The sequence below is a fragment of the Chelonoidis abingdonii genome, chromosome 2 (genome assembly GCF_003597395.2).
Source record: "Chelonoidis abingdonii isolate Lonesome George chromosome 2, CheloAbing_2.0, whole genome shotgun sequence".
NCBI lineage: Eukaryota > Metazoa > Chordata > Testudines > Testudinidae > Chelonoidis > Chelonoidis abingdonii.
The window spans coordinates 140,609,074-140,619,917 of record NC_133770.1 but is presented as its reverse complement, the minus strand read 5'-3'; positions in this window follow the sequence as shown (position 1 = coordinate 140,619,917).

Here is a 10,844-nt window from a genome sequence, read left to right as displayed (position 1 = left end):
CAAAATGTTTACTCACTGTATATGCAAATCATGCATCCACTCATCACAAAAATCCATCCACAATCCCAGAACAGCTGGATGTTTTTGCTAGTAGAACTCCTGAAACAATTAAACTTGACAGTTAAATCCTACTGGTACCACCACCCTCCCCACACACATCAAGATCAATGTGGAAAGTTCACACTTATCTTAAAGATACATTGTTTGCACTCTCAGTGAGTTGAATCCTCTGGTCCAGCCAAGATGCAATTACACCATTCTGGCAGTCAGTGATCTCCACGATTTAGTGACACCACAATTACTCCTCCTTTTTCATGAAAATTGTGTGCCAGTTTTTGAGAGAAGAACATTTTAATATAGAAATCATGTAAAATGCTCTCATTTCTATGTGATTTCCATGTAAAAACAGCTATTTCACTGAAATTTTAAAATAAAAATGTATGGCAAGTGAAATCATGCAAACTGAAATAGCAAGAGACTTTAAGAGAAATTTTATGGGGAAAAAACTTGAAATTCATACACGTCTACTCAGGAATTGTATTGTTACGTCTTATTCAGAAGACAATCCTTCCTCAAGCAGCAAAAGAAATCTGCAGAGCTAGTGCAATTAGTAGTGCTAGCTTCTGCAAAAGGGCAATTTACGGGAAGAGCCATGGCCCCGACTTCACTCCACACTAGCCAGAACAACTGACAGGGCATGGAAAAGAGCTCAGTTTGCATGCTCTGCTCTTTGAAATGCAGTACAACAGTTGTACTCCTGAGATCTCAAGGAAACACTGTGAGTTCCATGAAATAAGATGGCTGTGTGCTACTGTCTACTATAAGGTTGTGATTCTATGTGACTACTGTTGGGTATGGTCTGTGGTCCCAGCCATGGTACAGGGAGTTGATCCTGACTGACATGTTCAGCACAAGAGAGCTCAGACGATAGTTTAGGGTTATTTTTATTTTTCCAATGGCTCTTCTAAGGGTTGTATTTTTTTTTTTACAAGATTAGATGTTGTCACCCTTCCTGTTCAACATACAGATGAGTCCATTAGAAGGGTTACTGGGTAGACATGGGCTGCCGTCCATTCAGTAGGCTGATGGCATTCTGCTTTCTGTCTATTGGATCTGACCATGGGGGCATGGAATGACTTTGAAGGGAATAAGGGCCAGCTGGTTTAAGCTCAACCCCAGCACTGAGCTAATGTTGGCAGGTAAGGGGCTAGAAAGCAGCAGAAATGGTAAAGCCACTATTCACATACCCAACTGAGGGAGTGCACCTGCCATTTGTCACATATATTTATAATATGGAGGGTCTTGCTGGATCCTTTTCTACATCTGGATATTCAAGGAGCAGCTGTACCCAGTCAAGCTTGTGTCTTTCAGACATAAACCTTGCTACAGTTATCTATGCCTTTGTCTTTTTGGATTAGATAACTGCACTGTGCTCTTCATAGACCTACATCTTAAGACCATTGGGAAGCTTAATTTGGTGTAGAATGGGGGCAGATGCCAACTTAAATGTGTTTTATGGCATGAAGCATCGCTCATTGGCTTGCAAGTAGTTTAAATTGTTGAATTTGACCTCAAAATCTCCATATGGGCCTGACTATGTGAGAGGCATCTCAATGTATGGTATCACCCCAGATGGGATCAACAATGGCAGTTAAGCCAACAGCTCTACAATTTATAAGGGAAGAGAAGTGGTGGCAGGGTGTATTTTATCCTATCTGCCCATTGATCTGTCATTGGCTGGATTGGATACTCTTTAGGACATGCTGCATGATTTCTTCTTTCTTGTGTTTTTGCAAAGGGGAGTGACTAAGGGTTGTAGAGTGGCCAGGTCAGGAGGCAGGGAAAGGAATGACTTTGGGCAATTAGTTTAATCCATGTTGGGCTTGTACAAGCACTATTTTGTGTTATCTGTTTGGATTCTTTGTATAAACAGTGTAGAAAAAGCTATAGTCACTGGAGACAGATACTTTAAAGTAAATAAATCTGGCACTGAGAAGGAGAGCCCGTTATTTAAATTTATGCTAAGGATTTCTCCCTCTTTGTTGGGAATTCTATCTGTTTCAATGGAGCTATATATAACTGCCCCAGCAGACCAGTGGATTTAATTTTATGAGTCCAAATTAAACTGTCCAGATGTGAGAAGGCTGGGTTAATTACTAACATGGTGCTTGTCAGTCTGTCTGGCTGAGGTCTTATTTTCCATCAATACTTGCCTTCCTATAGCCCATTCCATCTATGGCACTCAAAACACTGTTCAAAGCCTCAATACGCCCTGGGTTGCAAATAATTATCATGGTCATTCAATAGATGGGGTAACCAGAGGCACAGGTGTTAGCTGAAGACTTGCTCAGTGTCCCAGAAAGGTAGAGTCACAGCTCGGAATATGGCCCAGGAGTTCTGATTTCCAGTCCCTGGTTTAACTTAATGGTCACCCTGACTCTTAAGCTTAATGTACCATCATTCACAATACCTTTTATTTTTGTTTCTATGCTTTTAATTATGACATTCCTTAAGGGTCCAAGGCTAGTTGGCAGTGTTAACTTCTGTATCACTAACTACTGTGAGACAGAAATACAGGAATTGGCGTGTCTTTCTAAATAAGATCTTTGTGAACATGGCAAACTGTGCTGTGAAATAATGGAATAATTTATCTGATCAAGTTAAAAAGGATCCAGTTTAGAACCCATAAAATGGAATAACTCCTTTGGGAAGTAATTCCTATGGAATTCATATTGAACAGGTGTAGTGAGACAATTTTTTTTTGTAAAGGCCTCATGCTTCAAAGTACCCTCTGACTGCTTGTGTACATAAACAGGAATGCACAACACAATTGGCTGAGTAATGTTTATTAATTTTGTGTGTCTCCATTTTTGGGTGTGCAGTTTGAGATACCTTGTGCCAAGGATCTGAAGCTCTCACTGAAATGGAAGGAAATCTGTCTAAGTAAACACTAATTTGATAATCCTCCTTCTCTTCCCTAATATTTAGTGAACAAGAATGGTATGCTGTGTCTAAAGCATCAGCCCCAAATGTTGCAATTTGATCTAGAAGGGCAGAGCCCTTCGCTCATTCAAAGCCCCACTCAAGTCAATGGAGCTCCACTCAGGTGCAAGGATCCACCCATGCAGTTCTGACTGCAGAAGTAGGGCCTCGAGCAGTAAATTCTTCCAAGCAGGGACCGTGTCTTTATGGCTACTGGGAAGCACCCAGTGTCGTTTCAGACACTGTAAAATAAACACAAGAAGTAGAAACTAGGGAGTTTGTAACAGGCCTGATTGTCCCAGTGACACTTGTCTATACCATGAGTCTTACTCTTCCCTTGCTAGGACCTTCCACCCTGCATATTCCTCCTTGATGAATATCCCCAGTGTCATGTACATTTGCCAACAGTAATAGTTAGCTTTTATATGGTACTTCTTAAACATTAACTCATCTCTGCAACCCTCTTCCACATTTTATAGACGAAGGAACTGAGTCACATATGATGAAGTGACTTGATCAAGTCAGTGGCAAGTCACCGCCCAATTCTGCACTCAGTTCCCCAGACAGTGCTGCCTTCCTCACAGCATGAAAAGAAGAAGGTTGACTGGAAAGCTGAGTGCAGTTGGAGGTGCTTGAGGAAGGTGTCAAACAAGAAACGTCTTCATAAAGTGTCACTGGCTGTCCCTGAGTTTTAGAGCTGAGCCAAAAAATGCTAACTGGCAGGGTAACCTGGGTTTCTTCAGCATGCCCAAGAAGCTATATGGTTTGCAGGGGATATTATTATATTGTAAGTGTAACAAACCACAGCCAACTCCCCGGTAATGTTTCACCAATAATTTTGTTTTTCCTCTGAAACCTTAAATTTTGATGTGTGGTGCATCTTGGGCAAGATCTGAATTTAAATCACTTGCCACTTGTGAAAATGTAGGCCATACAGTTATGACACAGCCTTGTCTGACTTGTCTTGCTCTTTCAGGATGAGATGACTTTTAGGATGATCAGTATGTACCAAACACCCTTACACTTTACGGCGGCTCCAGGCACCAGAGCTCCAAGCATGTGCCTGGGGCAGCAAGCCACGGGGGGCGCCCTGTTGGTCCCTGAGAGGGCGGCAGTCAGGCAGCCTTTGGCGGCTTGCCTGTGGGAGGTTCCCGGTCCCTCCTGCCTGCCGTGCTTGGGGCGGCAAAAAAAGATAGGCCACCCCTGCTTACACTCAACTGAAGTACAACATGCATGGTTTGGAGCAGGAAAAATCTATGCTAAGGGGCTATTGGAAATGTTCATTTTCACAGCTGTACCACTCTGATTCCTTATGGTCATTCCTGACATATGGAGAAAAACAGCACGATGACAGTGTGCTGAAAATCAGCAGCTGAATCAGCACTCTGATCACAGTAAGTCCAGTTAGGGAAACAAGGGCTAATTACTAGGTCAGTCTGAGCTGGGGGAGCTCATGAGCTAGTTAACCCATTAACTGACAGAGTAGAAAGGCATACAGGAAGGAAGTGCAAAGGGGGAATTAGAGAGAGAAAGAGAGAGGCGGAGGCTGGCAGTGACAAGGTGAAGGGAGACCTCTGTATTGAGACATCTCTCCCCTCTGGCAGAAGGGGATGATATTTGTATGTCACTGTAGATAGAGTTGCCGCATGGGACTATAAAGGGGTGGTGGGTGACATAACACAAATAAAATACTCCTCAGTGTTTACAAACTGGAGGTGTTAGAGCCATTTCTACAAGAAGACAGGAATAGAGGGCTGTGCCCTGTCACAAGCACACATGTATGGTTCTACGTATATACTTAAACCACTGATATTGCATTAACATTTCTCCTGGTATCACGAGAAACCTCATGGCCTCTGAATATTCACTCTGGTTTAGTCCAATGCTCACTTTAAATAAGAGGTTAATTGAAGTTGACTTTTAGGCAGAAGGGTCATATAGTGTGAACAGCTCACCTGTTTTGTTTCAAACATTCTTCAGTTTTGATTTGTTATAGATTTGCACACATCCTCCTCCCTCCCCCATTTTGATTTTGAACAAACCAGAATCTAAATGAAATGCATTAGAAACAGGCTGTGTGTGGAGTTCACAACTGTCCTGCTCTCAGGTTGAGTTTAGTATACCATTGTAAAGATTTCCCACAGCTCTGGTCATAGATCCAAATATCTGCCTAATTTATTTTGGATTCTTATACTAGCTTGAAGCCAATTCATATCAGGCAGATATTTGGTAAACATTCCACTTTAGCTTTGCTAATAGTTACAATAGCACCCTCAACTACAGTATCTAGAAAAACTTAGAGAGGCTACATGCAACTGTATTTAATTTTGATTTGTAGATGACCAAATTCAATCACATATGACCAAACTCACAAGTCAAAATCTACTTCCAGAAAGAAGGTATCACACCATTGCAGCAAACCTGCATGCTACTTATTGCTTCAGGTTTATCCCTAACCTCTGTTTACACAATACCAGCCATATGAAAAGCAATATACAAAGGAATGAAGGCATTATTTTCATAGTTTGAATTAGAACGGTAAGACTGCATATTGTTGCTATTAACAAGTCTGTTGCCTGGCAACATTTCATTCTATAATCTCATGTTAGAACCTATTGTTTATCATATCTGCGCCGCTACTTCATGTTGTGAACACTAGAGGGCAACAGATGCCCTTAAATATGTATAACAGAGCCAAGACATTTTGGTTTAACATTAAGCAGTTAGCTTTCTGTCCTTTTCACTGTTTAAAATAATGCTAACATATTACCTGAAATACATTTCATATATCCAAATCTTAAAGATTAGAATCATGAGATATATAAACTATGCATATCCTTTGAAGGCCAGCTGTACACATTTCCCCTACTCACAAGAATGCTTTCATATTCATTTTCAATCTTTTCCATTATGTTCTTTATTCATTATTGCCATGTCCAGAGTAAAATTTGACCACCTATGCCTGGAAATAACTACTTAACTGCAGATTATAGGGTAAAAGAATGACGTTTCAGATAACTGAAGACATCTGCTCGATGTGCAGCAGCAGTCAAAAAAGCTAACAGAATGTTAGGAACCATTAGGAAAGGGATAGATTAAAAAACAGAAAATATCATAATGCCACTATACAGGAGTGACGCCAGAGTTTCTGGCACCCTAGGCAGAATTTGGGGGGCGGCATTTTGTGCGCTCCTCATGGGGCGTGCGGAAGCTTCCGGTTCCACTCCCATAGCGCCGCCAAAGAAGGACCCTCCACCGAAATGCTGCAGGAGATAGCAGCAATCATTGAGCTGGTCAATTGCATGCCACTGTTTTCCACGGCACATCGGCAGAAGGTCCTTCTTCGGCGGCGTGATGGGAGTGGAACTGGAAGCTCCCGTGAGCCCCGTGGGGAGCGCACAAAATGCCGCCCCCCGGATCCTGGCACCCTAGGCGACCGCCTAGGGTCACCTAATGGAAGTGCTGGCCCTGCCACTATATAAATCCACAGTGTGAACAAAGTAAATTGGGAAGAATTATTTATCCTCTCATAACACAAGAACAAGGGGTCACCCAATGAAATATGCAACAGTTATAAAACACACAAAAGGAAATATTTCCACACGCAATGCACAGTCAGCCTGTGGAACTTGTTGCCAGGGGATATTGTGAAAGCCAAAAGTATAACTAGTTGTAAAAAAAAATTAAATAAAGTTCATGGAAGGTAGGTCCATCAATGGCTGTTAGCCAAAACAGTCAAGGACAACCCCATGCTCTGGGTATCCCTAGACCTCTGACCACCAGAAGGTGGGACTGGATGACTGTCCTGTTCTGTTCATTTCCTCTGAAACGTCTGGTGCTGGCCGTTCTGGAAGACTGGCTACAAGACTACATGAACCATTTGTCTCACTCAGTATAGCCCTTCTCATGTTCTTAACTGAGTTCTAATAATGTTTGGGACAATCACAAAAAAAGGAATTAAAAACTTGAGCAGTTTTCTCTGTTTAAAGGTTTTGCTAATGGTTTCAGTATTTCTGTAGTAAAACTGGCACATGGGGTTCTATTTCTGTAGAAAGCTGTGTCCTAAACCCAAACATGATCTATCATTGCTTTATACTATCTCAGCGTGTCTGTGCATTTGATCAGTGATAAGCATGTTAGTACTGATATGACACTTCTCTATCCTACCTTGTACTAAGTGTTAATAATTATCCCAATATTTTCTGTAGATTGAATTACTGTATGCAAAGAGTGTGGACTGAGTTTGGCATGCATATTTAAATTACACATGTAAATGGCAAACAATGGCTACAGATAATGTGATAAACTCAGGACAGACAGCTGCAAGGGTGGGGGGGACAGTCCCAGAAGGTTAAAAGGCCCTCCTACCTATCAACTGAGATGGGGTAACTACAGGTCAGTCAGCTTCAGCTGAGAAGGGGTTACCAGAGAATCAATTAAAATCAGCTGAGAGGAAATTACCTGAGGTCAATTAGGATCAGCTGATTCCAACTAAGGGCTGCCTGAGATCTTTTTAAACCATCCTGTTAGGAGAAGGAGGATGGGGAGAGAGAAGGGAAAAAAAAAGAAGGAGTCATGCTGCCAGTAGGTTAGGAGAAGCAAGCCTCACCGGGAAGGGAGGCTGCATTCCTTCCCATAAGGGAGAAAACCAAGCCCAAAAGACTAGTGGAGAGAAGGAACGGACTTCCCAAGAGGGACTGTTTTACCCAAGCCTGTCTCACCAAGGCTAAAGGCAGCAGAGACTGAGAAGGTGCCTTGCCACATTAACTGTTTAGTACTAATAAAGTTGTGTGTGAATCTCTTCCATTCTAGTATTTGGAAAATTTGTTCTGTAGTGTTGGAATGAAATTTTCTGCTTTTGGAGTACATTGCTGGAAGTCACCTCCACGTTCTCTGATTTTATTTTGGTCTCGTTACTCCTTCTCCCCCCTCTCCCCTCATTGACATTACATTTAGACTCCTTGAAACCAAGTCTTGATGTGATATTTTAATTGGATCATGGGTGGCACACAGCATGAGCTATATATGTGACGATGCACATTGTTAAATGACATAAGTTGGAGCTAACTGCACCATCTTGAATTGTAAATTCTTGACAACCAGAGTTAGTGAGTATTCAACAATACAATACACTATCAACATCATTGTTTTGTACCACTGAAATTTAAGAAATGGACACTACACACAAGAGAATGAATGTTTACATTAAGAATTACATACAATGAAATCCTGGCCCCATTTATCCACCCTGTGCTGTGCTTTTTGCCCAGGACTACACAACCCCAAACATTAGAATAATAGGTATAGAAACCCAATTACTATTCCAGGCCTGAATCTTAATAGTCTTATAAGTCAGGTGTAATTTTGCAGGGAATGAGAAGGAAACATTTCTCTGGTTGGCAGGTTATTTTTAAAAAATGTCAGTGGTTTAAAACTGTTAAAGGGTTTAGGAATGGGGGAGATGGATTAAAGGTCAGAGGCTCATCACTGGGTCTCTGTAATCTATAACATGACTGCTATCTTTACATATGGTGCTAACAGAACTGGCTCTAGGCACCAGCAAAGCAATGTGCTTGGGGCAGCACAATTCCCAGGGTGGCATTCCAGCCATTTTATTTATTTATTTGTTTGTTTGGGCAGTTGCGCTTTCAGAGCTTGGGGCAGCAAAAACCTAGAGCTGGCCCTGGGTGCTAATATAATATTTCTCTTAAATCATGTTGTGAAAACTCTCTATATAAGCTACTCCATCATTCCTCAGATAAATCCTGTGATACTGATAAGTTTACTGTAATCCTTTTCATTTCTCATATCTCTATTCAATGTTTACATACTCTTATTTACTGACTACTTGGCTTTTACAATCAGAAGGGAAGGGTCAAATTTACTTAGCTGCAGCTGTTATTAGAATTAGAAATGAATGGAGCTGGTAGCACCACCTTTTAGGTTTGCCTGATACTTCACACTACTACAACTTTTCAGTTGCTTATCAAACTTTGCCAGATAAATGTTTAGGATGAAGTTTCCTAGGCTGTGTGCCTGCCTCAGGCTAAACGTTTTGGAAAATTTCAGTCAAAATGGTTTAGCTGTTTTCACAAACAAAACTAGGGAAAAAAGTACACTCTGGCCATGTTAAAAAATTGAGATCTTTTCTTTGAAAACCTCTAATGAGTCCATGCTTTGGATCAGAACTTGAAATTTGGCATGGGGGTGGACATTCAGTCAGAGATGAGTCTTTTGGCATCCCCGTGAAAATCCACTCTGATTTGGCCAAGTTATAAGAGCCTTTGGGGAAAAAAAATATACAGTTTACCCATTCTCAGTAGAGATTTAGATATTTAGATGCTAAAAATCTCCGAAAATTCTGCCCTCACTGAGCATGCTCCATCTTCTTACAACTCCTTGTGCTGACCAGACTATGTATGCACCATCTCACAGAGTGACTGAATTTGCTCCAGTCTCAGGGGTATGGGAGCTCAGAAGAACTTTTGCTAAACTCCCTCTAATGCCTCCTCCAGACTGGGCACTGGAGCTGAGAGTTGGGAACCTGTCTCTCTTGTGCTCTCAGTGGCCCCCTGTTGGTGCCCAGGCAACATGGAGGAGGAAGTGAACTGATTCAAATTCAGAGGGCACAAAAGCTATGGGAGAGGGAAAAGAGTAGATTGGAACAAGGGGTCTGTGAAGACTGGAAGTGGAGAGGGGGAGAGAAACTGGGAGTTAGGGCAGCGGAAGAACTGGGACCAGCTAGGCAAAGACACTGGGACAGGGAGCCAGGGCATGGGAGGGCAGACTGAGATTGGGATGAGAAGCTCAGAAAGAGAGACTGGGATCCAGGGGATGGGGACAGACTGATCAGAAGAGGAGCCAAGAGAGGAAGGAGAATTGGCAGAAAGAAGACCAATTAACCAAGGAGAATAGGTTGGGGAGGGGAACAGAGATAGGTTGGGAGGGATGGGGTAGAAGAGTCTGTCCATTACAGAACATTCCCCTAGAGAGCCCAGAATGGAACCCATGATTCCTGAGTCTCATCACTCCTCTGCTGTCAACAAATATCAGTGAAACTCACTGGCAAAATGTGTGTTTGTCAACCCCCACATAGCAGTAGTAGGTTTTCAACCTCTATCAGTTATTCCATTAGTGGCAGAGGTCTGTGCATTGGATCTAAAGGTTCCAAATCTGCTGATGACCCATGTGGTGTCAGTTTTGCTGCATGATGAGATTTCTGTGGGGGGGGGGTGTCTGTTTTTTTGTTTTTTAAAGCTAGGAAGTTACACACAAAAACTTCACTACAAGAACATTAAGGTTGGAAATACAAGGTCTTAAAAGTTAGGAAATGCCAGAATTAAGCTTGCCCATGCAACCTTAATTCAGACCTCTTGTGTGCCTAACCATTCTCCTCCAGAGATTTGATAACTGAACTCTGCCTCCCACTTTTGATGGTTTTGTACGTATTTCTTTGAAAGCTAACTGATGGGATTTTCATAACTATTGCTAATTTGTTTTTTGTCAGTTGATTTTTCTGCACTCTATAAACATTGCTTAGAGAGGTCTTTCCTGTGAGGAGTGGGAATAATTACAATAATTGTGTAAGAGTGTCTCACTTGCAAAAATAACTTAAGGCCTTGCTCTCAGGATAAAATATTGATCCTAGTGGGCAACAAGCCCAAAACAATGAAACTGGCACAATACTGCTGTGTAGAGGGATTCCATGGAGACAGAACACAGGAATAGTTCGCATAGGCACTGTGGTTCTACTCTGTAGGCCAAGCCCAAGGGAAGAGTTGGGGTGCACCAGAAAGGCCAGATGAGTCCCTCAGTCAAAATCATTGCGTGTGGGGCACAAGAGCTTTAAGTAGTGGCCCTAA